Raw genomic sequence first — 7,354 nt, forward strand, 5'->3', positions numbered from 1 at the left:
TCTCTTAAAAGTACAGAATGCAAAGTCTTAACACAAAATAAATTGGAATAATGTTATAATTGCATGTGGCATAAAATAAACCTTGATTTCGATATTAAAGTGATTTTCTCAGGTTAAATTCTGACACCTATTTCCTGATGCACATTAAATTGCAGACCTAATTACATCTGCTTAGCTTTGGTGGGATCAGAATCTTTGGCCACATAGCAGGGAAAACTTTATAAACTAATTTGTGATATAATACAACTTTTTTGCTTGCTTTAAGCATAAACCATAAGTCTTCTCATAAGTCATTGTACTTCTCACTCCACTTTCCTAGTGGGATTGGTAAAGTGCCTAATCAAGTTAAGATGCAGTTTCAGGGATGTATTTGGCAGCTGTGTTGGTCTGAGACAAAAAGAAATGCAAAAGTATACAATTCTTGATTCAGAGATGACACCTTTATAAGACCAACTAAGAAATCGCAACAACACATTCTTTGCAAGCTTTTGAACACACACACCCTTCTTTAGGCTGAGGACAAATCCAATATGGTAAAAATCCTCTTTGGTAAAAAATAAACTTCATTTTGCACAGAAGAACTTTGTGGCTGGAAGTCTGTTCCCTTGGGTCTGTGAGAGTCTTTTGTGTGAGTTGCTCCTTGATGTGCAGATAAGGCTGTTCTCATCCCAGGAGGTGTCAGATGGCAGGAAGGCACAGAGGCTATTCAGGAAGCAGATTCAGGTTGTTTTACCAGGTACCTACATCAATACACATGGAGGCTTCCTCCAGGAGAGCGATCCAAATCAACAGGATCACATACCTAAGATCCTTATATAGTCAACAAGGGGAGTGAGGAGCTTAGAGGAGTTCTGACACAACCATGTACTATATTCGCCTGAATCCAAGATGATTTTAAATTTAAGATGACCCCCTACTGCCATACAGTAGAATTTTCAGATTTAGAGATGATACCTTTATAAGACCAACTAAAACTATAAAAAATTATATATTTTTATAATTTTCCATGTATAGAATCTAATTATTGGAGGGTCATATTAAATTCACACCCCCCAACCACTGTAAGGGGGCAGAGGGAAGAGGGGAAGGCAGCAGGGAGGTCAAGTGGCTGGACTCCTGCCCTTGCTTCTGCCACCTGTTCCCCACGCCACTTGCCCACCCTGCTGCCTGTCTCCACTGGTGCACGTGTGCCCCAGTGCCTTCCCTCCTCCATGGGGCCTGCACCCCCTGGCACCTGTCCCCACTGCCACCTGCCCCTTCACAGTGCCTGTCCCCCAGCCCTGCCACCCCATCGCCTGCACCGTGTCTCCTGCTGCTTGTCCCCCTCCCACCTGCACCCCTTAGTACCTGCCTCCATCCTATGCCTACAGTCCCCATCTGTCTGGCCTCCCACTGCCCTGGCTCCATCTCCAGCCCCACTCCAGGCCAGGATGTGGAGAACCTATTCATCCCTGCCCCTACCCAGCCACACAGCAGCTCTTGTGGTGGTGGAAGCTCCTCCCCAACCCTCACTGCAGCCCCTTAAGCTGGGGCCAGAGCCAGGACTGGAGCTGTTACCACCACTGCTGCTGCTACTTGGCCAGGCAGGAACTGGAGAGACCATGTGCTCCATGTTCTGGGCTGGAGCAGAGTCAGAGCTGAAGTCATTCTGGGGGGTAAGCAGCAGCAAGGTGGAGGGGAGTTGCAGGAGCTGGGGGAGGAGAGGCAGTAGACGCCCAAGTCAGGGCCAGAGCTGCAGCCACCTGACTCCCCCTCCTTCCTCCCACATGTACTTGAATCTAAGACAAAAGTTTCCCCTCCCCCCTCCATGCTGAATTGGGGGGGTGGGAAAACCTTGTCTTGGATTTGAGTAAATACGGTCATTATCACTGCCAGTAGGAAATACTGATTACATGCCCGTGTCAGAACTCCTGCCCCTCCTCAGAGCCTAGCTGACCACAAAACATCTGTAGTGAACACCTTCTCTCCCCCTTCCCCCACTCCAAACCAAAAACAACACATTTTGTCTTTTATTTGTAAACCATGAAAATGAGACAGATTACAGAGTAAATTTCAAGAGTTTTAGGGCAAGTTTTCAAATGAAAATGGGACCTGGTCCAAGAATGTTTTAGATGAGTTTTGACTCCTCATGAGCAAAGTTATAGTACTACACGGAAAGCATGAAAAGCTGCAATCAAAGTTAGGCAAGACTTATACTGTCTTACCTTAAAGACCAAATCCCCAGCTGGTGCAAATTCATGTACCACTGTAGTCAATGAATCTATGCCATTTTATACTGTTTGGGCAAGTCTGCAGATGTTGTATAATGACATTGTTACTGAGCTGTGATTTAACACTTCCTTTTGGAAGTACTAAATCATGGAGTAGTAACAGCCTGTGCTGTGCCATACGTGCAGCACATGGTTATTTTTAGTAGCTACTTTGCTATAGCAGTGTGCTATACTGGGGGATCACGTTGCTACAGCAAAGTAGCTGCTAGTCACGTATTGCTGCCTGTGTATGCTACGTCGCTGTAGTGCATTGCCACAGTGATGTAGTGTCATGTGTAGACATACCTTTTGATTATCTAATCCTCTAGTTTTATTTATTTGGCTTGCAAACCTTGCAGGAACAACAAGCATGATGAACAAAGTTTCAGAGCTTAGTAACACACATTTCATAAATAGAGAAGTCTCTAATTTCAAGATTAATTTGTCAAATAGATTTGCACTGAATTTTAACTGGCTGAACAGTGTTTTATAAACTAGGTGGTCCCAAATGGATCACACACCAAGTTGCTTTAAAAATAAAGTTATCCAAAACATGCTTGCCTACATGCGATGGGAACTGAAACATGGGCCCAATTGCGTAGCAAAAAACTTAACAGAACTTAGATATGGATTGACATAAGCACAATACAAGGATATAGAAGAAAAGAGAACCATGTCATGTAATACAATTGAATACACTAGTAGTGACTCAAAAGACACCACACAAGTCTACATATGTCTACACAATCTCATAACATTTCAATATGCATAACATGCAGACAGTGTAGTATGCTTCCCTGAGGACAGCTGGCCTATCCTAGACATCATATGGAAATAATAGACCGAATGAGACAACAATAACATTTTTATAATGATAACCATAATCTAGCTGATCCATTGTTGGAGCCAAACCATAGTCTTTTAAGCACAATACGTTCCATGAGCAGTCCCCAAATGAACTACTGTAAGGCAATGGGGTTTCATCAGACAAGCTCTTTTTATAACTTTGTGTATGTGTGTTTATAGCTTGGATTTTTTAACTCTCTGTCAAAGAAAACCAGTCATAAATAGTATTGCAATCATTACAGAACACCCTACAATAAATGGGCATTGTTCTTTTTCACTAACAGCTGCTTTTAGTTTAAGTAGTTTACTATACCTAAAAGCTCTGACAGTGCAGAGACATTTTGCTATCAAGGTTTATCTCAACCTGTTAAAGTCCAGATAAAGATTTGCCAGCTTTTCTGCTTCAAAGGAGACAAGAGTAATTGGAACTATAAACTCTCCCATTCATCATTAAAATGGGGAGCTTTATAGGACCAATAGAAAGCATCTGTGTCTTGACTAAGACAAGGCATACATTAAACAGATTTAACCGGAGGCTGCTCAATACAACAAATCACTTGTCAGAAGTTTCCTGATGTCAATACACGCACACTCATTTTAGAACAGGATAAAAACAGAACAGGCCAAATGAGAAGATTATTGGAAAAAATCAAGTCCTCGTCCTGTGGGGTGCTGAGAGTCCTTGACTCATGACTGACTTTAGAAGAAGCCAAGAGCTCTCTGCACCCCACAGAAAGAGCTCAGAACCAGGCATGATCCGGCTCTGGACCTTAGTTCAGTTTTACTTCCCACGTTGTGTCTTGGCATGCAGGGATTTTGCTATGACAAGATTGAATGTCCATGAATTTAAAATTATTCGCACTCATACATTGGCCAAATCTGTCAATTATTCATTTATTACAATATTTTTTTTAATGATTTTAGAAGAAAATAACTTAGGAAGTCTAGAGTGTTGATTAATCCATGAGGCTTCCTCATCAGTAGTCTATTAATCATATGCCAACACTACATTAATGAAAATGTGTATTTATCTCATGGTTAAGTGGATAGGATTCATGCAAAATGTGCTTGTAGTTTGATCCGAATCTGGATCTGAACCTGGAATCTCCCCTTTCAAAAGCAAAACAAACATTTCTAATAGCCTTGTCAAATGCACTGAAGACAGAAACAGCCTCTCAAGTGAATAGGGTTTGTTCTTTTAGACTACCTTTTCTATCACCAGACTATGAGATAGTTGAGTTTAATGAAGGTGTCTGCCAGAGACCCAGTCCCAAAGTAACTTTCCACTTCCTTTCTCTTGTACTTAAACTTTCTTGACACAGCATATTTATCTTCCATTAGATCCCACTGGAACATCCAATGGAAGGTTACTTGATAAGAAACCATTACAGTTTCCCAAAGAAAAGATGCTATAATAACCCTTTCTCATTTTGTAACCATAGAATAAGATTTTTGTTGACACAATCATTGTACAAATAAAGGTTTTGGATCTTCTCGAGCTCAAATTTGTTGAGTTTCAGGATACAATGAGCTTATCTACTTTTTTGTAGAAAAGGTGGGATAAGATGTGTGAATAGTAAGGGAGTAGTGACAAAATGGACTAGAAAATAGGATTTATTGTTGATACTCTGCTTTTAAAATGTGAGGGTTTTTTGGGGGGGGAGTTGTGTAATTCATGGGATATGAACACATTATCAATTCAAATAAATAGCTGATAAGGTTCTGGATCCATTCCTGCAGTCCTGAAACCAATCCCATTCCAGTTAGGCAGGTATGCAGCAGTGTACATTTGCCCAGGTATGCATATAATTCCTTAAAATTTAGCTGGGCAAACATCCATGACAAGAGGAGAACCTCCCAGATTTTACCCAAATATTTTATGGTTAGGGTACTCAATCAAGCAGTAGAAAATACACTTTCTAGCTCCCCCTGCCTCCCTGTGCCCAGGGATGGTTTGAAAGGACATCTCCTGCTTCTCAGCATAGTGCTGAAACTACCAAGGTACAATTTAAATTAGTCCCTTGAAGCTAGTCCATGGACAGCCAAGGGAGGGAGATATGTGGAGTTGGGGTGGGGAGAGAAGAAGCCAGAGGGAGGCTACATGGCTCAGTGAGATAGATGCTTCTCTGGATGGGACAGTCCCCTGGGCTCTCACCTGGATCCTTTCTCTCAGCAGGGCAGAAACTTCCCTGCTGCGGCCCAGCAGCATAACTTGGGGACTGAGCAGGACACCAGCACTGGGTGCCAACCATGAGGGGGCACCAGAAACCCCTCCACCCCCACCCATCTTCCACCTGGGTGTCTTTGCCATTGCATCTCCTAGCCATGGGGGCTGGGTGACGTAGCCCCACACCCAGCAGTATATCTGGGGGTTGAGGAATGAGTGAAGCAAGTGGAACGGTGTCCCTCCAACTCCCCCCACACTGCTGCCGCTGAGTCTTTGCCATAGCAAGCACAGCCCTGCACCCAGTAGCACATCTGGGGTTTGGGAGGTGTGAACAGGGCCAGCAGGCGTGGAACCTGCACCATGGGGCTGCTGCTAAGACAGAGGCTCTGCCTTCAGTGTGCAGAGAGCCCAGGCAGGTGAGACTTCCCTCCTTCTCTGCCCCATCTACCAAGGTCATCATGCCACCCCCACACCACGCCAGGCACTGAATGAGCTTGCTATTCCTCTGCTGCCTTCCATTTGTTTTATCCAATGACTATGACATTCAAGATGCCATGGCTCAGGTACAAGGGGAGGGCTGGAGAGGGGAATAGTGCTATCTTCCTCCATTGTGTTTCTCAGGTATGCACGAAGGCATCCAGGTTGACTCTGTTTCTCCCGAGGGTGAAGCAGAACTGTCAGCTGTGCATAAATGCCATTTTTGGCACTTACGCAGCAGGGTAAGTGCCATTGGGCATGTTAAGTGAAATAGCATCTAGCCCCATGCATTTGTTGGCCATATTTGTAAAATACAGCTAAAATCTACTGATTTGCCTCATAAAAGCTGTGAGTATTCATTAGGGAATGTCTGGAAACAACTTCCAAATATAAAGTGGTATAAAATAATTACTCTTATACGGCCTGCATTTGGGAGACCTCAAACTGCTTTGCAAAGGAAGTTACTAATAGTGGTCGAGTGGGGCAAATTTGGGGTGAAATGTAGACGATAATTTCGGCTGACTAAATGGGGGGAAGAAGGAAAATTTGAAACTATCTAAATTTTTCATTTTACTATTTTCTAAATAAAGTGTTTCATTTTGGAAATGCTGTGCTATTTCTCTCAACATTTTTACTTTTAAAGGAAAAAAAAAGTGGGGGGAGACAGGATTTTGAACTTGGGGATTTAGCCAAACTTGTCTAAATAACCTGAAAATGAAAGAACACATTTGGTGTGATGTCATATGAAATGTTCTGCAATGACTCATAAATACATCACTTAACCTACAAAACCTCAGAATTTTTTTCAGTTTTACATGAACCGATTTTCCCCCTCATATTTTGATTTAGCCACTAGAACAAAAAGGGCCATTAGTCACCCAACTCTATTTACTTTACAGACAAGAAAACTGAGGCACAGAGATTCAAAGGCTCTCCCTGCAGGCCCACAATAAAAACAGAAGGAAAGTTCATGTTTCCTGCGTCTCAGGTCACTGCTTTATATTGTGAGTGAAGAAACATTTACTAGACACCCTGCTCTGTTCATATCCTTTCACAGCATCTGATGAAGTTAGTCTCTAAGGTGCATCTCTACCTTGCTATTTACAGTGGAGTTATGGATCAGTTTTTTTCTGTTGATTTTAAAGAAATAATGAATACTTTATTATTGCATGGTCTTTCATCTGTTGAACAAGCTATTTAAGACATAGATATAAAGTGAGTCATTCAAGTGATTCTTCTTTATCTTCACCATTTGTTTTTGATCCAAAAAAAGCCATTCCATACTAATCTTCAACTGATTGCCCTATTTGCAGAGCTTTAGAGTTGAGCTTCAGTCAAAGAATAAACATAATTTCTTTAATAAAATTCAGCTGGTTTTACTGAATAATTCAGGTGGTTTACATTTTTGCAATTTTCCCCTCTGAGTTTTAGAAAACCTTTTTATCTTTTTAGACTGTATTCCAGAGTTACCTGAAAGTTACTGTTTGATTCATGGAGGAAAGCTGAATGCCTTTTTTGGATCAAATACATGCATTAATAGATTTACACATAATTATGAAATAGCTGTCTCCCTGCCACCTTGAAGCTGATCAAGGATGCCTTATGTATTTGAAAT

Source organism: Gavialis gangeticus, unplaced genomic scaffold (genome assembly GCF_001723915.1).
Source record: "Gavialis gangeticus isolate Ggan-Ray unplaced genomic scaffold, GavGan_comp1, whole genome shotgun sequence".
Lineage (NCBI taxonomy): Eukaryota > Metazoa > Chordata > Crocodylia > Gavialidae > Gavialis > Gavialis gangeticus.